At 33.0% G+C, this 26,102-nt stretch overlaps 1 long non-coding RNA gene across 1 annotated transcript; it reads left to right on the top strand.

Annotated features, from left to right (window-relative positions):
• Positions 1-7,763: 7,763 nt before the first annotated feature.
• On the top strand, positions 7,764-19,015 carry LOC105338624 (uncharacterized). Its single transcript, XR_901823.4, has 3 exons — positions 7,764-8,011; positions 18,664-18,796; positions 18,952-19,015. It is a non-coding gene; the product is annotated as an uncharacterized lncRNA (long non-coding RNA).
• Positions 19,016-26,102: the final 7,087 nt, after the last annotated feature.

Below are 26,102 nucleotides of genomic sequence, written 5' to 3'. Positions count from 1 at the left end.
GGGGGGATTTATGAGAAGCGAGATGCATGTACATCATCCTACCAACAATGCCCCCCATTCCCCCCCCCCCCCCCAAAAAAAAAAATTCCCCTCATCTCTAAAAAAAAAGATTTTTTCTTGCTCAAGGGGTCGAATCATGTATAAGCATGGCTGTACATTGTATTATCTAAATGTACATGTACAAGATAACTAATTTTTCGATATAGGCATTGGTTATAATGATGGTCTGTAAAATGATTACCCCCCCCCCCCCCCCGCATCCCCCCCCCAAAAAAAAATAAGGATATAAGTGAAAGAATATATCTCTTCGAAAGAAGAAATTTTAAATTTTCTTTCCATTGAACTTTTTTTTATTCTTGATTGTGGAAATGAAAAATGGATATCCTTTATAATTTACGTGTCGATGTATCATAAGATAGCGTTGATCAATTCATAGATTACCTTTCCCACTGGTTTAAACATGCCATCGCCTTATACTATTTGCACTTAAATTGAATAAAAAGGTATACTCTAAAACCTGGCTTGATCTCATTGGCCTGACCTTGTCTCACTTATAGGTAAAAATTGTACTGGTCTCAAATTTGACCTCTGTAAGAAAATTTGAAAAAAATATTATCTTTTTATATCATTTGATTGATCAATTAACTTTTCATTATATAAGCTGTGTGTCAGAAACGTGAAACGACAGCTATGGACTTTAATGTCTTCGTGATACGAAAACAAATGTGACTAGATGTATATTTGATATTTTAGCTATCCAGAGCTCTAGGGAGTTGAGAGTCCCAACTATTAAAAAAGTATGAATATTGTACATGTGATGCAGCCATTGTATGACTAAGTGGATGTATTTTTATTCAAAGTCAAACCGAAGACTCATTAATGGAAGATGCTCATTTGTTTGGCTACAAAATGCGTTCCTTTTATGATGCTTGTGAGAACAGAGTTTATACAATCTTGGGAGAAAAAAATGTTTTCTTGATGGCAAACTTCAATCACATGACCTGCTCCAAGAGTGAATGATGATTGTAAAATCAAGTCAAGTGCATGGCTAAAAACTTCGACAAACTTTCATAGAGTCAAAATTCCAATCCTTTAGGTAAGGTAAAAGTTTTGTAACTATTAAGTTAAATAAGGTCAAAAGTAAGTTAAAGCCGATTTTTATGCCGAGCAAGATCTTAGATAATGCCTGTAAAAGTGATACATAACGAAAAAGATAAAAGCTGACTAACCAAAAAAAATTGTATAAAGGAAAAAAATACCCACAGACGGGATAAAAAAAAATATATTGAAGAGAGTGATAAAAACTAGATATTTTCCATGGATTTGTATTAAACTGAGTCTGCGTTGAATGAAGTCGCATAAAAAAAAGGACAGACGACTTATTGGAATCAGTCGGCTGGTTTTATATGCTTATCCCAATATTTAGGTTAAAAGAAGCATCACTTTTTTATCTTGACATTTTACGAGTCAAAGATTTTTTCAAGTTTCAAATTCCAATCTGATTTATAATTTGCCGTGGGTTAAAATAACTAACTTCGTGCTACAAGGTGTCGTTACTTACTGTTAAGTATCTTTGGGATAACGTTGAACAGTTGATGAATTGTAATTGAGTTTCAGATCTTCGAGGGAATTTATCTTAAAAATATATACTCATTGCAACAATATCAAATCAGTAGATTGATTCATTACTTTTTACAAGTTTTACAAGTGGTTTTTTTTTCAAATTCAAACTTAGCATATTTTTTTTAAAAATGAAAATAGCACATTTTAATAAAGACTTGATTGTGTATTAGGGGGTGGGTGGTCTTGAGGGGGGAAAGGGCAACACTAAGAGCCTTGGGGGTCAACAGATCAACCATCAGATCTGCCTTAAACTTTTAAATATAATATTTATGTCCATAATTGCCCATAAACCATAATTTTTTATACATTTTCCTTAAGACGGTATAAAGAGTTGAAATAATTTACAGTCACCGGGTTGTGCACTTCCTTTCCTATGTGATTGGTAGAAATTACATGATGTGAAAATTTACATTTTTTTCATTGGTTGAAATACTGTTCGGCGCAAGGGAGATGATTTTCTGATGATCTTTTTCATGTACGACTTAACAAATTTCATAGATTTCAAATCTTAAAAAGTGAGAAAACGAAAAAGCAATACAAATTGCTATGAATGAAATTCAGCCTTTGGTTTTCAGGTCCAACTAGTTAAAAGTAACATTCTATAATATCTATTGAAATTATTTGTTTTTCTTTTAGCATTGTTTATTCAAATATTTATACAAAATAAAAATAAATGATGCGGTATGCCTAATATTGGTAAAGTTATTTGCACCTTAGATAAATGCAATGGTATAACTTTGATTTTATCAAAATAATACGAGTCTACGACCCTACTAAAGATCTCTTTCACCCTATAGTCGATCTCAACTTACAACCTCGGGTACGCAGTTCTCAATTTTAGACACGCAGGCTTAAACGACACAAGACATAAAAACTCGCCATGCTATGTAGAGGAAGGTGACATTTATATAAAAAAGAATTAAACTGTCTTTGATAACTAATTGCTGTTTAGGGTTTGTTCTAAAGACGGTAAGCTTTTTAAAAAAGCTAAACTTGTATTGCCTTGTATAATATAATGTATTAACATTACCGGATGTTAGAATTTTATACAAAATGGAGTCGCTTCCTATTAAAATAAGTATCGGCTAGACAGCCGCTTATAAGTCGCTTCTGTGTTATATTTTAGGGTATATCATTTACTTTATTGAAGTCTAGCTTACATCTCAACAGATCGTAAAATGTGTTGTATTTATATCAAGTTTTATAAAAAGGGGGGGTTGTCATGGACGCCTAGGTAATACATTCGAGGTGTTTTTCCGAGCCTGCCGGAAAGGCCCGAGTCCTTTGACGAAAGCACATTTTGTCATGGTAAATGGCCATACATGAACGTATAGAAAATTAGAAATACAGTTGTAAGTAAAAGCATACATTTTAAGAGAATAAAAATCATAAAAGCGTACAAATGTACAGCAAATAAATAAACCTACTTTCATTAAAAATAAATTCAAAAATTGTCTTCCCCGACAATGTACATGTAACAAATCATCGATGTCAGTGTTGGAAAATATTAGGGCAAAATGGCTGTTCGTATACTTTGCAACTTTGTTAAAATATTCACATGAAAATTTTGTTCATGAACTGAATTCTTTTTGTTTTTGTGGTAAAAATAAATTATTATATATCTAAACCACGCCATTGCTATTATTTGACGTAATACTGAATTCCAGACATACATCATCGGCGCACGATAAAAAAAAAACCCGGAGTATACCTCCCCGCACTTACATCTCTGTCAATTTGCCCAGGAAAACGAGGGACCAAACCTATCTTTTAAAGTGTGCTTTTTTTGTGGTCAATTTTTTTTTATTCAAATTGATTCTTAGAAATCGCATTACGCAATGCGACTTTTCAAGGCTATATAAATATGATTAACACAGAAACGCCAGTTTCCCAGATTAAACCACAAAAAATTATTTTTATATTTACGTATCGTTTTTATCTTACAGAACGGAACACGATTTGTGCAGAGTTTTTTAGTTTGAAGTTTTAAACAAAAAGCCACTTTGATATTCACTTTTCTTCTGGCTGTATGTATTACTGTATAGTTTTCTACATCACTAGAACGATTCAAGAGAAGAATTAAAAAAAAAAAACTGATCTTAAAAGCTTTGAAGTGTACATGTTTTTATCATAAACTTTATTTTTTAATGTGTCTATCTTCTTGTACATGTAAATCAAAGTAAAAAAATAAAATCTATAAAAATTTGGTCTGAAAATGCACCCTGCGTTTGAATGCACTTTTGAATGCACTGACATGCACACATATATGCTTTCCACTACCTGAGATACATGTGGTCCATAACTGCGACCGACATCTAAAATGCACCCACCTTGCTCTCGTCTCACTGACATGTCTGAGTGCGATAAAATGGCGTAAGGATAGTAAAACTGCAATGAAAAAGATTATATGTGGTGGCCGAACCCTCAAATACTAGAAAACAATTTGCAAAGTGTATCAATGATTGATAACTCTTTGAAAAGCGTGGTTGTTCGATTAATTTTTTTTACGGTACAAAATTATACAAGTCATTTGGTTCATTCATGTCTTTTTTAAAAATAAAAATCCAAACCGCTTCAATCTCAATTTTCTTACAAGAATGTCAAGAATAATAATGTTTTATAAAATCAATGCAGCTTCCTGAAAAAATAACAACTTGGCACGTCATTTCGCGAGTTCAGCATGATAGGAACCATACGGAATTTGGCTCTTCTCATTCAAAACGTATATTCAGACAACTGTTTCAAACAAACTGCTGGACAGCTTGGCCGTCCGTCACATTTCAGGCTGTAAATAACATAACTAACATAGCGGTCAGTCCGGCGGTCAGCCGGTCTGAGGTTTCCCAGGCGGCGTCAGACAAGGGATACCAGCCAGTTTGTAACACCCCCCCCCCCACCACCACCACCACCTGATTACAATCTGCGAATCTCTCAGCTTTAAACCATGATGAGGATAGTAAAAATTATAAACCTCGACAATGTGAAACTCACTTTCATTTAATTAAATTGTAGTTCATTGAATGAAAGTGAGTTTCACATGTTTCAGGGCACTTGTAGAAAAATAGTGTCTCATGTAAAGGGAGGACAAACTTAATTACTTGTCACGTAATATTGCTATCATCGTCATCGTCGTCACCATTTACATTATCATGATCTAAATGATCATCATCATCATCATCATCATTCTAAGACCATATCGCAATCATTATCAGCATAATTATCTTTCCCATGATCATCGTTAGCATAATCATCATCGTCGCTGTCATCATCAACGATGTCATTACTAACTCATTATTATCTTCACTATTATTACCAATCTCCTGAAAAATCACCCCATCATTTGCTACTTAAACTTAACCCTGATCTTCAACACAGTGCATGCAGCATTATTTTCCTACTAAAAATTTGAATATCGCTATCGTCGTCGTCGTCGTTATCATCATCATAATCATCATCATCATCATCATCATCATCATCGTCATCATCATTCTCTCTACATTGCCCTCCTCTTTCTTCTCCCCATCGTTGTCGTCTTAACAAGCGTTACTAGTTGGACATGAAATTGTTTTTGTCAATATATTTTCTAAATTGTTGTCATTTTTTAAACATTAAAGAAAACTATCTTTGGGCCATCTTTATGTACATTCACGGACAATCATTCCTGTTAATCTATTCTAATTCATCGAAACAAAACCTCCAGAAATAGGCTCCCTAATCGTGTTTTTTTTTTTTATCTATCCATTTTTTCCGGCGTCAAATGTTGATGCAGGTGTTTATTTATTACAGCTTCTACTTTTCTCTTTAAAGCTACATTTTTCTTGGAAAACAATCCCTTTAATGTTACAGTTATGCAATGTCATTTACATTTTCTTTATTTCTCCATTAAGATGATTTAAAGATCTCATTCAAGATGAAACACCTTAAATTTTGTAATTGACAGTCTGTGTGCAAATCTGCATAAATTTATACTTTACAACTTAAAAAATGAGAGAGAAAGAGAAATCATTCTGACATGTTCTTCAGTTTAGAAGGACCGAAACTTCGCAATGATACATCATTCATTTGTAAAAAAAAAAAAAAAAAAAAAAAAATGAACGGGGAAGGCATGCCACATGGAAAATTATAAATATTTAGAAAATCTGAAGTGTCAAGGTCAAAAGTGATTGTCCATATCACGTGACAGAGGTCAGAGATCACTAAGCATCTGTCAGATTGTATTCTCTGGGTCGTCTCTTGATCGTTCTCACACTGAATTAAAGACTCAAAGCATGCAGAGTGTTCATAGGTCAAACCGAGATGGTTTATCTTAGATACATTTTTGTCATTCATGTCCATTAATATACGTAAACTTTTTAACGAACGAACGGATTTTTTCTCACATTTTTAAAGATATTTACTTGGCAAAATATGCATGTACATGAAAACAATGATTGATTTCAAGTATCAATTTTTTTATGTCTCATATTGCCGAGCAATCTCAATTTTATCTTACGCCGTACTGATGACGTCAAATGCAATTTTTTATGGCTCAAAAATATATAGATGATGAATAATGTTTTTTGATACAGCATTAAAAAAAAGAAACATTTTCTGCGAGGTAAGCAATCCTTAAAGAATCATATTTTATCCCATCGACGCGGGTTTCATTATGTAGCAAGTTTCCGATTTCCATCTTTATATTTTTTTCTCACAGCATGGTTTTCTCATAGTGGAAAATTTGAAAATAATGGCCTAAATATTTTCCAATACCAGGATTACGGTTTAAAATAAATGTCTTTTGAAATATGTTGAATTATCGCATGACTGACAGACTAAATTTTGTGTCGATTTTAGTATTGAAGAAATACTTACATGTATTTTCTATCGACGCTAAAAGTATAATTTGCTTCATCTTTTATTCTTTTGGTCAAAGGAATGATATATGCGTGTGTGATGAAAAAGTTTTTAAAGTTCTGGATATACATTTAGTTAGAATATGGGTAATTATAATTAACTTTATATATAGCATTGCAAATATCTAATCTAGGTCAAAATCAAGCAAGCAATGAAATAACATCAAATGTTTGTTTTCAAAATTTAATCTTATGATATGCGAGCATTTTTACTATTTTTTCTTCTATATTTCGTCAGTAAAATAGCGCAATAAATCATTAAATACGCATAGCATGCAGTTTTTTGATGGGGAAAATGATATTCACACCTAGATTATTTTAACTTTGCAAGAAAAAAAAAATATGTGGTAACCAGTGACCAGTGAAATTTGTTTTGGCATGAATTCTTTTTAAGGTAATACTTCGCTCATGAACATTGAAACACAAGCGGCATCGAAATAAACTCTTTACCTATAATATACAATATAAACAAATTATAAACAAGACCCACTCCTTCCTCTACCATCTGGGTAAAGTTGGACAAAACTTGGTTTAGGGTTTTGGAAGGCTCTCTTGAAAGACCAAATGAAACAAAAACCCCAAACAGCAAAAAAAAAAAAACCCCCAAAAAACCAAAAAAACAAAAACAAAACAAAAAAAACCCCTCTCCTTAAAATAAAACTAGCTAAAAAAACTGCGTTTATCTGTATTGAATTTCATTCTCAGCTACCTAATCATGCAATGTACCCGAAATACACATAATCCCACGAAGAGCAATTTTAAAATAGCTTAATTTGACAGACAATTAGTACAAATGGCACCAATTCAGCTCAAGGTAACACTGTCTCATTCAGAGCATGAACGGTGTCAACGAACGAGCCTTGAAACCGAAACCCTCACGACGTCTGAATTATTGCATGCAGAGGCCTGAGAATAAGGAAGGTCCTCTTGTCATTCATGTTTGTATAGTTCCTGAATGACGTCATTCATTCAAACGATTTCGTAATTAAAGGGTATCAGATTGGATCTAGCACACATATAAAAAAGATAAGATAAGAAAGAGGGTCATAAATATAAATTTTGTAAAGAACACAATGGAGGTAGTTTTTTTTGAGTTTTTTTTTCCTTTCGAGGATATTAAATTTCAATCACATTTGCAGACGAAGTGGTCTCATTTTTGTTGTTGCCCTTGGAATCCTTCTGCGCGACGTCAACAATTCGGGGTGCGCGGTCCTTCTCAGAACAGACGCAATAGGTCTTATTCCACAACAACATTCTTGAGCTAAACATGTTTTATATCTTGCCATACAAATCAGACCTAAATTACCCTCATTTTCTTTTGGAAAGCTAAAAAAAAGAACTAAGGAGGGACGTTTTACATAAATTAATTGTCATGAACCCGATTTTTACAAAGCCATTCTGGAAATCTTTAGATGCATGTGGAAGAAAAAAAATACAATCTTTTCTTTAATGAATGTTTTTTTCTTCTCGAACTCATAGCTTCTTACCATCAAATCGTAAGTATAGGTTTATACGTTTTAAACGTTGCACTTTTATTAAAATGAAATTTTTAAGAATTTATATGATATATGATTATAATGACAGCACGTATCAGATAAAAATGTTTAACTATTACTACGTGTAGAAAAACCGTTTGTTACACCTTAATCATCATGCAAAGACCAAATCAGTTATTAAATATCTTCTCGAACTCATAACTTCTTACCATCAAATCGTAAGTATAGGTTTATGTGTTTTAAACGTTGCACTTTTATTAAAATGGAATTTTTAAGAATTTATATAAATATGATTATAACGACACATGCTTAACTATTACTACGTGTAGAAAACCCGTGTGTTAGACCTTAATCATCATGCAAAGACCAAATTAATATCTGTGTGGTTTAATTTTATTTTCAAGATTTCAAGGTTTACTTTTGTTTCGTTGTATAAGTTTACATGCATACATGTATACATGGAAATTTAAGGTAAAGCCGAACAGATAGTTACATATGTATATAAGAAATGTAACGCCATATGGTGTTATAAAATATACATAACAAGTTGAAATTTGTTCAGTACGTAGATGAATCTTTGGCGGGAGGTCAACAAGGGTTATTAAAGATATCCATCATCATATTCATATAAATCTTTAATAATGTGTCTATAAAAAAAATCTCATAATTCATAGTTTATCTTTGGTTGTCGAATTTAACACTATTAATATGATATTTTTTATCAAGGAAAAACTTGGCACTTGTTACACGTAGATTTTCCCTTAAATTTCTTTTAAAAAATGCAAACCATGCAAACATCGAACATGCAAATCCAAACCAATCCCCGAAAAGTTACATCAATAGGGTTTGTGTATTTGTGTGGTTTTGCAAAATTTTTAATGCTTGTGGACCGAATCTGACAAACATCTCTTGCTTGGAGACAAGTATGTACAATCCCCTTTAAAATCAATTTACCTGTGTGCATATCGCCAAAACAGGTAAATTGTGAATGAAATCTGCATGTTTACGTCTCAGATTTAGAAGGCTGCAAGGACACCCACGTTCCATGTGATGACCGACATTGCATGTCCAAAATAAAGATCTTTTTCAGCATAAAGGATAGCTATTGTAAACATTGGAATGTCATTCATATTATGTGCCGTGTGCACACGTTACAATGCCAAAAAAAAAAAATAACAACCAAAAAACGATTATTTGTTTGCTTGTCCGTCCGATCTTTATCATAAGTATGTTAGAAACTTGATCTCTTCTAATTTGCAGGCATCTGTCAGAAACAATCTCTCGAGCAATGAACAAATGCAATTAGAGGTTTCCTCCTTTTTTGTTTTCTTTTTTCTTCTTCGGAATTGATACTCGTGAAAAGAGTACGTTGAGTAGCATGTTTCCAATTAGCAGTCTGTCTATAGGTCCGTAATGAGTTAATAACACTGTGCCGGATAATTATGCCAGTGCCAAGGTGGCATTTTTGCACCCGCTTAAGCTGCATGTATCGAAAAATTCAAATATGCCATATGATAGACCATTGCTTAAAGAGTTAACAACCACCTTTGTTATCAGTGTATCTCACCTGTCAGGTAAGATATTTACCTTTCAAAAATAAATTCCTATAGGAAAATAATTTTTCCCATAGGAAAATCAATATTCCTATAGGTAATTTGAAATTTCCTATCGGAATACAAGAACTTCCTATAGGAATTTCAATTCCGATAGGATTTGATAAAATCCGGTAGGAAAACTTAATATCCTATAGGAAAACTACATGTCTGAATCAAATTCCTACAGGAATTACCATTCTCCTATAGGAAATATAATTCCTACAGGACTTTTAAAAAATCCTATAGGATTGTCAATATTTCCTGTAGGAGAGTCAATTCTCCTATGGGAATTATCATTTTTCGATGGGATATTAATTTTCAAAGGTAAATATCTCACCTGTCAGGTGAAACACACTAAAAACAATAGTGGTTATATACTCTCTAGACAATGGTCTTCCATTTGGTATACATGGTTTTTTCCGAAACTGCATCTTAAGCGGGTGCAAAAATGCCACCTTGGCACTGGCATAATTATCCGGCACAATGTTAAATGTCAGGTTGCTCTGGATCTCCCACGGTGACCGGATGGACAAGCCTCCTCTGGCCAAGGAATCAGTCAACAATTTATCTATCGTAGTTAATACAAGACATAGTGAGACAGTCGATCTCACACCCTCAGTCGTAACCACTCGGCCATTTCCGCTGATGTACATTAACACACATGTATATTTAGTGAATTTTACTTACTTTTTATAATCAATCTATTAATTATTTTTTATGCAATGTTGCCACCTTCATATCCCGAATGAATCACCAAAGAAAGCATTTTATTGTTTAATTCATATACAGAAAGTAGTGAATGTTATTATATGCACAACACTAATTTGATAAAGTTGAACTCACACATGACTGAATTAATTGTAAAAGTAGTCAAAAGATATTCAGACTACTTTTTTCGAATTTGAAGAACATGCGGAAAATCAACATAATTTCTTTTGTGCAAATGATAAGGTTTTTTTTATTTTGCAGACATTATTTTGCAGACGAAAGAGTGCAGGCACACTTAGTATATACATGTAGACAGGTAATTACCTGTCTATATACTAAATGCATCCAATCTATGCGGTTCCTGTAAAAGACATAAATTATCCACGAATGGAATTGATATATGATATTTGCAACAGACGAAAACACCTATTGTACACACTCAATTTGTCTAGCGCAGAAATCTTAGACTGACAAATCAAATTAAATTTCTACATTGAAGAATTTCGTCTTTTATCAGCAGTGCATTTAGTTTTTCAAAAAACAGTAAGCTAATGGATCGGAAAACATAAAAATGGGTCCAGCTAGGAGCTAAATTGCTCACCTGAGCAACAATAGCCGACTTTTAAAGATGCCATTTCTATTCTACCGAAAAATTGTTGTCTATGAATTTCAATATATAATATTGTATCACCATGGTTTCCACATATATGCATGTATTGCACGTAAACTAGAGTCTGGTACCGTTTGATTTATTGTTACAACAACAAATTTTCAGGTCCTTTCAACGACAAATTATTTTTTCTTAAATCTTCTAAAAAAAACTGCTTGGTACTAAGTAGTGGAGTCTAGACCTATGAAAATCAAAACTTAATTTTCACTGAAACTCTTCATTTTATTGACAATGATTTTCATTACACATTTTTGAATGCAGGGGATTTGATATGCATTGTACGCCTCTGTTTTCTGAACCTTATTTCGCCATTGTCACTTTCTTAGTTTAAGCACTCAAAATTAAAAGAAACGTATAATTATTTATATAAGCTGTATTCATATCATTTTGAAAAAGGAGATTGGTGGATAAGGCGTGCAAAATGCCTAAGTAAAGATAAATAGAACTAGACTCTTGTTGCAAAAGCAACAAAAAGGTCTTCCGTTTTGATATACATGAATCAATTTTACCGTAGACATTGCTTCTCTTACACAGAGAAAATAGTTAATATGATAAGTATTGTAAATGATATATCCAGACGTTACTTCCACGTAAAACAACGAGATTGAAAAAGAAATCAATTTTTGAAGTACTCTCTGTGACGACCGGAAGTAATGCCGAACTAACAAAAGAGGTTACAAAGTTTGGTTGTTAAAAATATGATTTATTTGAATCCTTTCGGTGAAAACCGGAAGTGGCAGTTGACAAAATAAAACCCACTCTACATATCATCAATCAAATGTCTATCATTCATGAAAGCTTTGTGTCTCATTCACTTACAGTGACAAAAATCTTGCGGGCATCAAATTTGTAAAAGGGAAAGCTACATAGAGATATTTGAGATATCTCACCGGAAGGAACAGTTATTTGAAAATTTAACATTATAAAGATGACGCATCTAAGATTGTATACTGATTTATTCATTTCATGTAAAAAAAATAAAGAAAGAAAAAACATTATTTGTAGTGCTTCCGGTGACAACCGAAAGTTACCCCGAACAAAATAAAATAGTTTAAAAAAATGTACATATATAGGTCTATCATCCCACAAAGTTTGATTGTTCAAGTCGACATCGTTAATGAGATCTCGTCGAAATAAGGTTTTTTGTTTCGGGACAGGAAACGGACAAACGGAAGTGTTCAATGTAAATTGTTTTAAATATTTCTTGTATACTTGTCTTTTGTACATTATTGTTCATCGAGCTCACTACAAATATTAAAGAAAAACAGTTAAACTGATAAAAAAATTCGATTTGTTTGAACTCCTCTTGTGTGGACCGGAAGTGACGGAAGACAAAATGAAACCGGTTAAACATATCTTCAATAAAATGTCTATCATCCATGAACGTTTTCCGCTTTGATCACTTATAGTTCTGAGAACTTGTTTGTACAAAATGTGTTTCAAAAAAGCTACCTGAGATATTTGAGATATCTCACCGGAAGTAGAATTTTTTTGTTGATATAACATTGCATTGATAACGTATGTATAGATTTATACTTATATATCTATTTTATGGCAAAAGAATTTAATGCGTAAAAATAGTTATTTTTGAAGAGCTTCCGGTGACGACCGGAAGTTACGCCGAACAAAACAGAATAGTGTAAACACATGTACATACATAGGTCTATCATCCTACAAAGTTTTATTGTTCAAGTTGTCACCGTTTTTGAGATCTCATCGAAATAAGGCTTTTTGTCTCGGGACAGGAAACGGACAAACGGAAGTGCTTAATGTAAATTTTATTAATTATTTTTTGTATACTTGCCCTTTGCATTTTATTGTTCATCGAGCACACTGCAGATATCAAAGACAAAAAGTTAAATTGATAAACAGCTCGATTTGTTTGAACTCTTCCTGTGTGGACCGGAAGTGACGGAAGACAAAATGAATTCGGTTAAACACATCCTCAATCAAATGTCTATCAACCATAAAAGTCTTGTGCTTTGATCACTAATAGTTTCTGAGATCTCGCGTGTACAAAATGTGTTTCAAAAAAGCTACCTGAGATATTTGAGATATCTCACCGGAAGTGGAATTTTGTTGTTGATATAACATCGCAAAGATTACTTTTGTGTATATTTATGCTTAAATATTCATTCTATTGAAAAAGAATTTAATGCGTAAAAGTTGTTTATTTTGAAGTACTTCCGGTGACGACCGGAAGTTACGACGAACAAAACAAAATAGTTTAAACACATCTACAACTATAGGTCTATCATCCCACAAAGTTTGGATGTTTAAATCTCTACCGTTTTTGAGATCTCGAATGTACAAGCTTTTTCAACGCGGGACAGGAAACTGACGACCGGAAATGATTTTTGACAAAATGAAAAAAACGCCTCGAGATATTAACACATTCTATTAGTCCTGAAAATTTCAAGAAAATCTATCCAGCCATCTCTTAGAAATCTTGTGGACAAAAAAAGGGGAAAAAAAAATAATAATAATAAAAAACCTTACAATCACTATAAGGTCTTCCGTTGGAAACGGAAGACCTTAATAATATAAAATTTGAATATTAACAAAACTGATATTTTTTTTTAAAAACCTTTAAAATATGCATATTTAACATAATACCGTAAATCTGGAAATTTTTACCGTAGATAAATTTTTAGCTAATTTGCGCGTGCTCTGCATTCGCAAAATTTTTTTTCCTAAAAATTAATCAACAACAAAAAAAAGTAATAAAAATTTTGCATGATATGAACAGGTGTCCGTAAGTAGTGGTCATTTAAAAAAAACCTGTTTATATAACCAGGTAATTATACCCCCGTAAGGACTTCACTCAAAATCGTATCTGGTAGCCTCGTGTCTATCTTAAAGCTATACACGCTATAATTTGCGTCAATTTTGAATAAAGGGGAAAATGTATGTGTTTGATTACTAATAAAAGTTACCTTTATTCTGTTAATTATAGTGCTCAATTCGATCACGTAACAAATATATCAAATATTAAACAATAAAAAATATTTATTTTCCTGCCAGGAAAGTAATGCCTCCTCGTGAATATCAATCTATCACGTGATATCGACAGCTAAATTTAGCCTATCATACCAAAACTGGTGAAGGGTCAACATCTTCATAATTGTGATAGTTTCACAAAGGAAAGGATATTTTCAGTAAAGCATAAATTTGTCCGATATACGAGTACAAACAAAAGAAAAAAATACAAGCCTGTGAGTAGATATGAATACTTCCTTTAAAAAAATGACGTAGACCTGTGTTTTTCCCCTATGTGCTATTTATAGATCCTATAAGTGTTAATGCAGAAGTAAGGGTATCGTGAATGACAAGCGTATTTTACTCATTATACATGTATGTATTTCAATTTAACAACTGTTAAGCATATTAAAAATCAAGTTGGATATTTAATTAGGCAAACAATAACGACCATCTAGTTCTCCGCGGACATGCGCAATCAGGTCGGTTTGCTCTTCCTTCATCAATATTCATGAAAAGGTATATTTTCCTGGCAGGAAAAGAAACAATTAAAAATCTATATCTTTGTAACGAGATAGAATTCACCCTTGTAATTTACAGATTAAGGATAACTTTTATAAGTAGACAAACACATGCGTTTTCACTGTCATTCAAAATTGACGCAAATTATAGCGTGTATAGCTTTAAGTGTACATGTATACTGATGACACTGCATGCATACGTGATTTATTCATAGATATGATATGTACCGGCGTTACGTAGAATGTAGCGTTATTTTTTTTTACCCCATTCACAGTGTACTGGCGGGACACCAAAATTCACGGAATACGAAAATTTGTACAGTATTTTGAATTTCTCGCTGAGTGCCGCCATTTTCTTCTCATTCTCGCTCGCTTGACACAGGAAAACATCATCACCTGTGTTTGACACGTGACCCTCCGATACTTGTGCACAAACCGTCGCATGTGAAGGTGTGAACTGCTAATTGGGATAATTATCTCGCTATAAATCCGTATCAAGATACCCCTTTAGGTAGTTTTGTTGCATTTGCTGCTGTTATTGTATATATATCGGTAATTTGAACAAGATATAAATTGCAGACATCAACTCTCACATGATACTATATGAAGTTGGTAAACATATATACGATTCGTGAGAAAATTAGAGGCGGCGGTAATATACGATGTCCGAAGGTTAGCTAACATTGTGGATGTCAGTATGTTGACATTTAGTATTTGAATGCTTTTCATTTTTCGCGCCGATGACAATTCGCAAAAATTTAAAACGTAAAAATAAATCTTTAGCTTTATGACTCGAATTTGCAAAAATAAATCAACGTAAAAATTTCCAGATTTACGATATCTATCAGTACTTTAAATGTGTTAATTAAAATTGATGAAGGCGTATCAAACACGTCAATGTCTAAATAATGTCTACTGGTAAACAAACCGATTTCAATCAGCAAAAACATGGAAAGATGACCTACTTTACATAAAAAAATTCATTTTATATCCAAACAATCGAACGTTTTAGAAAAATAAGTCCGTAAATTAATCAAAGCACTTTTTTGTGACTGAAATGGCTCTGTTGATAGAGCACTAGACATTCGTTAACCTTATATATTTGTAGATCTGGGCCTTTTAGGTTATAGATTCAATACCACTAAAACTAATTAAACTATAGGTATTCTCTTTTTCTTTTTTTTTTAATATTCAAAACTGAATATACTGTAGTTAAAATTAAGACGTTTTTAAATTTGTAAATGTAAAATTACCACATAGATTTTTTTAAAAGTTAAATTGGAAATGTTATTTTACGACTATTTTTTACCTAATTTTCATAGAATGAGACTTAAGAGGGCTGGATGGTCGTGGCAAATTTTAGACTAAACCAATCTTCTTTAAAAAAGAGCTCTCTCTCTAAAGAATTTTGAAAATATTCAAATTCTAAAGTAAAAATAAGTGAAATTTATAGCTAAACAAATCATTTTTAACAATATGAGTTGGATCTGGTGGTTAATTTGTTTTGTTTTTTAATTTGATCACCGGGTCTCCCTTTAAAATTGGTCCGTCATTTGAACAAACCTTAAAGCTCTTCATTGATAGATTGCCAAATTTGGTTAAAATTACTGATTGTTCTGGAGAGGAAGTCAGAAAGGAAAACGTTTGAAGACGGGCGGACAAATAAAAGGACGGGCGTCAAACAAAATGTGTTCAGAAAAAAAACTCCCTTGAACTCTAGGCTCGGGTAAGTTAAAAAAAAAACCACAGGATATTTTACAGATATCAGAGAAACCATCTTTCAAGTTTTTTTTAATGCAATGTTCAAAATAGCATTTGGAAGGATAACCAAATTATACCCTACGTGCAAGAACTTGGAGAAAACGGTGATACAAGAAATATATTTCTCTGAAAGATAAGTGACGAATAATGGCCATGAGAAGATATGCTTCAGATAAAAATATGTAAGCAACTGATACAAAAAAACATGTCATGGATGATTTCTTATGATATTGCTCGGGTCATCATTTGGAAACAAGATCTAAAAATAAAGGATTAGAACTGTTGATATGTCTTGTACAAACAAATTAGATCTGACATTGACACACTAAATACAGTAAGTTCATGCTTGAAGAACGGTTTTTTCTATCCGCGAACTAATGCCGCCGCGAAATAGTAAAATTCAATCGACTATATAGTCCCACGTTGTTACTCTAATTCTAATCATATAACACTTAACCTTAGTATTTTGTATTGCATACCATATCAAAAAAGTCAGTACAAAAATACTTTTGAAGGGGAAAATAAATGCAGACGATTAAATTAGATATTCTTCTTGGAAAAGTTGACTGTTTGTGATGACTATCTATTGAAATCTTAATGAAACTGTAAAACATGTTTATTTCATTTAACATGAACGGTGGTTGACTTTTTTCGAGCGTCTGTGAACATTTTTTTGCAGTGTAAATTACTTTAAATTAGAATAGATTTTATCGATATATCAATCGGAAAACGGTGAACATAGGAAAAGGGAATGCACTTTAACAATTTGATGCAATTTATTCTGTAAGTAAATGTTAGTTTCTCTGTGGAGCTTTACAACGATAATGGACTCTTAAATTCGTCTTATGCGCCCTTCAATCCTAGGAGGGAAATTCTTACGTGTGTGGGGCACCCAAGTCAAAATGTCATAAAATCTGCTAACAGAATTAGCATCTTTTACCTCAGAGAACATTTTTTTTCTCATGGAAATAACCGACATTATCTTGTCTGTCTGTTGTAATGTTAATTGGAATTCGATGTTTGGAAGATACTTGAAAAAAGATACACCAGTTCCAAAAAAAAAAGCTGAAATCTATTAGTTTTTAAATGTAAAAAATGAATGGATGAAAGTTGAGTGCCAACACGTATTTACGATATGGCAATTATATATGATGTACATTAACCCCTGATCTTAAATTATATTTTTTCTCGTTAAATCTTTCCTTAATGCAACTAATATCCGATGATTCTTGTAGTGGAAAGCATCCTAATCTTTGGAAACTTCGTGTGAATTATTGCATCAATTATCATAATAGCAGGCGTCAATTAGCGCACATCAAAAGATTGAAACAACTGTAAAATCTAAGCTTACTGAATCATACAATACGTTTACTAAAGATAATACAACAACATATGGGAAGTCTTTATGTCGGTCAATTGTTGAGGATGGGGTTTTCCATTCACTGCAATTCTTGGGGGAAATACCGGTTTTATCCAAATAAAGCGCTGATCTATGCGTTACAAGAGTAATCCGATTGCAAAACTAAAAGCCATATTCAAAAAATTAAGAATCAAAGAAGAATCTGTGTTAAAAATTGGATAAGAAGTGCCGAATAAAAGTTGTAAGTGAGCTTCATGTTATGTTCACGTGCTCAAGTCTCTCTGCTTCATTTTCAGTGCTCTCTTTATGAATACATTTTGATAGTACAAAACATAGGTATATGTTTGGCAAAAGCAAATGAAGTTAGAGTACAAATAATTTGTTCGAAATCAATATTATCAACGATAAAAAGACTTGTTATGCTAATTTGGAAAACGACATAGCAATAATACCGCGTTGCGAATATTGCAAAAAATTTCAATACTCCAAAACTAATCCTTTGAAAATATGGAGATACCAACAAGATGTCCATAATGTTGCATTGGATGCATACTTCAGAAGTCAATCTATTGTGAATCCAATGCGCCCGCTCCTTACGATGTGATATATATATACAGATGTGCTATGATTTTACTACGAATCTATAAAAAAAAAATAGTTTTATTTATCGTTTTAAAACAGGTGCCAATTTTAGTTTTTGTCTTCTGAGAATCTACGTAGAGAAGATGATATCCAAAAACTTTTGAGATCTGTCAAACTTGATATTTTATTGCAATATTCTTTGTTACAGCGTTAACTGAATTATATAAAACATTCCGTGGGTCAAATTGAAAAGAGTATCTTATTCATGACGTCAGATATGTGCGTCAGACACAAAACCCTTTGATATCAATAATCTGCAATACACCTTTCTCACGAGAACACAGTTGGTCGTGTACACATGTAACTAAAATATAGTATTACATACTACATACTTTTGATGGGTGCAAATGATGACCGAATTCTCTCTTTCACCAATGCAATGTCAAACCAACCTTCATTGTTAATATACATTACAGCATCAACAAGAACAACCCCCCAACCAAGGAAATAAAAAAATTAAAATAGCCATGAGTATTCTAACAGAAAGAGATACAGGCAGACAGACAGATGCACTTGACTTCAGATATTTCAGGCTTAAAACCATGCAAGGTAATTGGGTTTTTACGGTATGATAATTACGGTTTTTCACTTTGATCTTATATATTCAGTAAAAACTGAAAATTTAAAGAAAAATGACTGAAACAGTAAATGTATTGATGAAGTAATTTTGTACCTTTTTGTTTGATGTTACTCGTTGTTTGAAGTGGAAGGATTTCGAAATCGGCTAAAGGAGACGATCGGATGATATATATAGATATACGATATTACGAAAATTCTTGATCTTAGAATGATTACATGAAGAAAAAAAACCATTAATCTAATTAATTTAAAAAAAAAATTATGTGGGACAATTTCCATTAAAACAATAACCCCTCTTGCTCATAAAAACACCTATGTAGAAGATTAATGAAAAAAAATACTTGTTTGTAGGACAAATAAAAAATGTTTTTGATGAAGAGATATAATAAGCAATGCGATATTTCTTTCCTAAAGATTGGAGAGAAAGAAAAAAAAGATAAATCTCCTATGAACCTACAAATGACACAGCCCTCTAATAAATACTAATATCAATAATAGATGGGTACGGTGCATAGTTGTGTCATGTTGTAAATTTTGAAATTACAAGGTGGCAGTAAATACCAAATTTACATGTCAATTGGGGGGACAGCTATGTCCTTGACCTTTTGTAAACTAAGTCATTTGATTTGATGTAAAACTTAAAAAAAAATATTCAGTTATAAGCGGATATATTTAGATGGACAGTGTACACCACATTGTAAACAACAACATGTTTAATCAAGAAAAACAGGTGAAAATAATCAAGTCATTTTTGGTGCAAATATATATTTGATTACGCATCGACCTGTTGTTGTCTATATGACCGGTACACCTTCTGTGGAAATTGAATGGAATTTTATCTACTAAAGCTTTCTAGGAACACGTGAACTGACAATGTCATGACTAAAATGCAATGCAGAATATATGTTTTCTTTCATTTTTATTTAATGCAACAGAAACAAGAGGCCCAGGGGCCACATCGCTCACCTGAGCAACAATTGCCTTAATTCTGATCAAATTAGCATTACAGTATCAAAATATCTTGACAACTAAGTACAGTAGATCTTGCTAAAAAATAAATTGAAAATCTGCCAATTCTTATCCACATCTTTTTTTTTTTGGTAAATACCCAGCCCCTTTTGTTGTTGTACCTGTAAGAAGATTTTTCTTTATTCTTATATACCCCCCCCCACTTTTCTCTAGGGAATCATGGTTTTGTCAAACTTAAATCTGCATAACCTGTTACATATTCCTATGTAAAAATTCAAACCGCCATCACGGCCCTGCCCTACCACTAGGGACTGTAATTTTGAAAACTTGAATTTACACTACCCGAGGATGCCTCTACAAAGTTTAAGCTTTTCTGACCAAATAGTCTTTAAAAAGAAGATTTTTAAAGATTTTCTCTATATATTCCTGTATAAAAATTTATCCCCCAATTGTGGCCCACCCTACCCCCGGGGACCATGATTTGATCTACACTATCTGAGGATGCTTCCACTCAAATTTGAGCATTCCTGGCCTAATATTTTTTGAGAAGAAGATTTTTAAAGATTTTCTCTATATATTCCTATGTAAAACTTGATCCCCCAATTGTGGCCCCACCCTACCCCCAGGGACTATGATTTGAACAAACTTGAATCTACACTACCTGAAGATGCTCCCATTTTAATTTGAGCTTTCCTGATAGTTTTTAAGAAGAGGATTTTTAAAGATTTTCTCTATATATTCCTATGTAAAACATGATCCCCCTATTGTGGCCCCACCCTACCCCCGATGACCATAATTTGAACAAACTTGAATCTACACTATCTGAGGATGCTTCCACTCAAATTTGAGCTTTCCTGGCCTAATAGTTTTTGAGAAGAAGATTATCTTTATGTATTCCTATGTAAAACTTGATCCCCCCCATTGTGGCCCCACCCTATCCCCAGGGACTATGATTTGAATAAACTTGAATCTACACTACCTGAAGATGCTTCCATTTTAATTTGAGCTTTCCTGGCCTAATAGTTTTTAAGAAGAGGATTTTTAAAGATTTTCTCTATATATACCTATGTAAAATATGACCCCCCTATTGTGGCCCCACCCTACCCCCGGGGACCATGATTTGAACAAACTTGAATCCACATTATCTGAGGATGGTTACCCGCCAATTTGAGCTTTCTTGGCCAAATAGTTTTTAAAAGAAGTGTTTTTAAAGATTTTCTCTATACAATGTACATTCCTATGTAAAACTTGATCCCCCCATTGTGGCCCCACCCTACCCCCAGGGACCATGATTTGAACAAACTTAAATCTACACTATCTGAGGATGCTTCCACTCAAATTTGAGCATTTTTGACCTAATAGTTTTTGAGAAGAAGATTATCTCTATATATTCCTATGTAAAACTTGATCCCCCAATTGTGGCCCCACCCTACCCCCAGGGACTATGATTTGAACAAACTTGAATCTACACTACCTGAAGATGCTTCCATTTTAATTTGAGCTTTCCTGGCCTAATAGTTTTTAAGAAGAGGATTTTTAAAGATTTTCTCTATATATTCCTATGTAAAACATGATCCCCCTATTGTGGCCCCACCCTACTCCCAGGGACTATGATTTGAACAAACTTGAATCTACACTACCTGAAGATGCTTCCATTTTAATTTGAGCTTTCCTGATAGTTTTTAAGAAGAGGATTTTTAAAGATTTTCTCTATATATTCCTATGTAAAACATGATCCCCCTATTGTGGCCCCACCCTACACCCGATGACCATAATTTGAACAAACTTGAATCTACACTATCTGAGGATGCTTCCACTCAAATTTGAGCTTTCCTGGCCTAATAGTTTTTGAGAAGAAGATTATCTTTATGTATTCCTATGTAAAACTTGATCCCCCCATTGTGGCCCCACCCTATCCCCAGGGACTATGATTTGAATAAACTTGAATCTACACTACCTGAAGATGCTTCCATTTTAATTTGAGCTTTCCTGGCCTAATAGTTTTTAAGAAGAGGATTTTTAAAGATTTTCTCTATATATACCTATGTAAAATATGACCCCCCTATTGTGGCCCCACCCTACCCCCGGGGACCATGATTTGAACAAACTTGAATCCACATTATCTGAGGATGGTTACCCGCCAATTTGAGCTTTCTTGGCCAAATAGTTTTTAAAAGAAGTGTTTTTAAAGATTTTCTCTATACAATGTACATTCCTATGTAAAACTTGATCCCCCCATTGTGGCCCCACCCTACCCCCAGGGACCATGATTTGAACAAACTTAAATCTACACTATCTGAGGATGCTTCCACTCAAATTTGAGCATTTTTGACCTAATAGTTTTTGAGAAGAAGATTATCTCTATATATTCCTATGTAAAACTTGATCCCCCCATTGTGACCCCACCCTACCCCCAGGGACTATGATTTGAACAAACTTGAATCTACACTACCTGAAGATGCTTCCATTTTAATTTGAGCTTTTCTGACCTTATAGTTTTTGAGAAGAGGATTTTAAAAGATTTTCTCTATATATTCCTATGTAAAACATGATCCCCCTATTGTGGCCCCACCCTACCCCCGAGGACCATGATTTGAATAAACTTGAATCTACATTATCTGAGGATGCTTCCATTTTAATTTGAGCTTTCCTGGCCAAATAGTTTTTAGAAGAAGATTTTTAAAGATTTTCTCTATATATTACTTTGTAAAACATGATCCCCCAATTGTGGCCCCACCCTACCCCCAGGGACCATGATTTGAACAAACTTGAATCTACACTATCTGAGGATGCCCCATTTTAAGTTGAGCTTTTCAGGCCTGATAGTTTTTGAGAAGAAGATTTTTAAAGATTTTCTCTATATATTCCTATGTAAAATATGATCCCCCTATTGTGGCCCCTCCCTACCCCCGGGGATCATGATTTGAACAAACTTGAATCTACACTATCTGAGGGAGGATGCTCCCATTTTAATTTGAGCTTTTCTGGTCTGATGGTTTTGAGAAGAAGATTTTTAAAGATTTTCTCTATATATTCCTATGTAAAACTTGATCCCCCTCTTGTGGCCCCTCCCTACCCCCGGGGACCATGATTTGAACAAACTTGAATCTACACTACCTGAGGATGCCTTCACACAAGTTTAAGCTTTTCAGGCCGAATAGTTTTTGTCTTTTTGAGAAGAAGATTGAAAAATACCAACACATTTTCAGTAATTCTCAATTATCTCCCCTTTAAAGAGGGCGTGGCCTTTCATTTGAACAAACTTGAATCCCCTTCACCAAGTGCTGCTTTGTGCCAAATTTGGTTGAAATATGCCCAGTGATTTTGAGAAGAAGATGAAAATGTGAAAAGTTTACAACAACGACGACGACGACGCCGACAACGACGACGACGACGACTACGACAACGACAGACAACGGACAAATTGTGATCAGAAAAGCTCACTTGAGCCTTTGGCTCAGGTGAGCTAAAAAAGACACAAAACATGTTGCTTGCAATTTGCACTGAATGGTTCTTATTAATATCAAAATAGCAGATTGCATAAACAGAATATGAAAATAACCTGTAAATATTTAATCATCAATGTGAACAACAAAATAAAACAGCGACAAGCCTAGAAGAATTCAAAGCGGTGTCAATCTTGAAAATAATTATTTTTATTTGTTTGTGTTTAACGCAACAGCGCAAGTGCAAACGTAAACAATCGCAAAATTCTTCTGTAGCAAACATCGCTTGTTTATTCATCGGATGTTGCATGGGCATGTTTTGAAACTTCGACTGTAGTATATTCGAGCTAATGATCATAGCATGTCACACAATGCATTCGGATCTTTTCCATCTGTGTTCTGTGGTTTTTTTGCTGTCTAATATATTATTAAGACTGAATATTTTTCTTTTTTCAAATGTCTTGTACTTTTTCTAGATTTAATTAACATCTTTTATTTACACCAAGTATAAAGAAATTGAACATAAATGAACATGTAAATGAATATATTAAATATTAAACGTTTGAAAGGCAGGGCAGAAAGCAAGTCATGCCAGTAAAAAAAATTTGAAAGAATTAATGCATACGTATATACAGAAATCATGGGTACATGTTGAATTACTTTCAAAATTGGCGTCTTCTAATTAGGTTTTAGTTGATGTTGGGAATTTTTCTGAATATAATTTTTATATACATCTACTCAGTTCTTTTTCCCTTCTAAATTTAAGAAAAACCCATATTATTATTACATGTATTACATTGTAATATGGATTGTATACAACAAGGAGAGGAGAATTTATGTTTTTAGAACTTGTGTCCTATCCTTTTTGCATTTAATAGTCAATAAAATATGTTCAACTCAAATCTCATATTTAGCAGTTCTAAATCTTTGAAAAAAATGCTAAAGAAAAAGATAAACGTTTGTGATTAATACATAATACAGATTTATATGTGCTATGGAATAAATTAACTATCATTGCCAAAATTATATTACATAGTAAGTTAAAGCAACATGGCCTGTATTTTTTAGAATTTTATTTTGTTGCAAAAACCTGCTAGTACGCTAAGTCTGCATGTAACTTTAAAATTTTTATGATAATTAAGGTATGCGATCCATAATAGCCCCCGATTCAATGAATTTGGGTGCATAACAGATATGTATGGACTTAATACTCACTATACTTGGACATAATTTTCATGTTTAAGAATCAATATGTAAGACTGGATTGTGTCATAATTAATGATTTTTTCCTTTTCTTGAAGAGTTGCGCTCCTTTGCTTTTATTCTATGAAATTTAATTTAAAAAAATTTAAGCTGTGTAAAATTTAATTTCAATAGTTTTGGTATTCCTAATGATAAAATACATTTTTCCACCAAAGCATTTATTGATATTCCTATAGCTAGTATTTACTTCTTATTTTAAAATAAAACCATAATATAGCCATAGACCATAATGTAATCTTCATTATTTAATTTCTGCTTAGTTAATAATATTTTTGAAAAATTCTCTCGGTAAATCTTTTTCTACTCTACAATGCTTTAGATTAATATCAAAGTATTAAATACATGATGGATATTCAAAGTTGGAAAAATTAGGTCCTAATATGGATCGGATACCTTAAGACTTGAAAAAAAAAATCATTAATTTTTGTCAGAGAAAGATTTGTCTTCTAAGGAATATATAGCAGTTCAGTTTTTGTACCGGTGTTGTATAGCAGTTTTTCCCCCATAGTAGCTTCTCCCCCCGGAAAACCTACTATATAGTAGACTTTCCCCCTGGGGGGAAAAGCTACTATATAGTAGCTTTTCCCCCATAGTAGGATTTCTCCCTCGCGTTTTTGGATCAGATTTTATAAAAAATATTTATGGAAACCCAGTAAGGATTAAAATCAATGTTTCTACACTTCCAGGTTGTATATCTGCATCCATCTATCAGGTTAAGTTTCGTTTTGCCGATTTATTATTTTTATAGACAATGCCGAAAATTGAACATGTGTATAATGGAATAATACGTAGAACTTAATTAAATTAGGTAATTAATTGAAAAAGTACTTGGTTTCACAAGATATACACTTACGTGTATATGTGAGTGAAAATGATTTGAGAATTTTGTAATAAATCTATCACTCCGTCTGCAAATTTTATTCAAGCTAAACCCCTGTTTTAGAGAAATTTTGTTTCCGATGTTTAAAATCCTATTATAATGAATATAGTGCATATTCTTTAGGGTGCCATATCTCATAAACTAGAGATAACCACATCACCATATATTTACAGTGGCAGTGGTTAACAACTTGTTGATGACTCTAAAAATTTGAGCCCTCAGGGTAGGGGCCCTCATTGTTTCAGGGCCCGATGTTTAAAACCCCATTATAATGATTGAATAGTGATTTATAAGTGGGGGCCCGAATATCAAATTATAGAGATGACCACTTAACCATATTTTCTCAGTGGTAGTGGTATAGCACTAGTATATGACCCTTAAAGTTTTAGTCCCCAGGGTAGGGGCCCTTAATGTTTCCAAGCCCGATCTTTAAAATCCAATTATTACGAATAGTGTATTTTTTAGGGCTATATATCTAAAAAAAAAAAAAAAAAAAAAAAAAAAAAAAACTAGAGATGACAACATCAGCATATTTTTACGGTCATTAGAAAGTAAAAGCATCATTTGAAAATACACACTCACTTCTATATTTCCTTATCAAAATGGTTAAAAACTACGTTTAATTCTGCTTTTCTTTTTAAATTTACGAGCAAAAATATAAAAAAAGGTACGCGGGTAAAATCATTATTTTTCAAAACATTTAATCAATTCATAAGAT

The sequence above is a fragment of the Magallana gigas genome, chromosome 3 (assembly GCF_963853765.1).
Source record: "Magallana gigas chromosome 3, xbMagGiga1.1, whole genome shotgun sequence".
Lineage (NCBI taxonomy): Eukaryota > Metazoa > Mollusca > Bivalvia > Ostreida > Ostreidae > Magallana > Magallana gigas.
The sequence above is the reverse complement of the archived record's forward strand: the minus strand, read 5'-3'. Positions and strand labels throughout refer to the sequence as shown.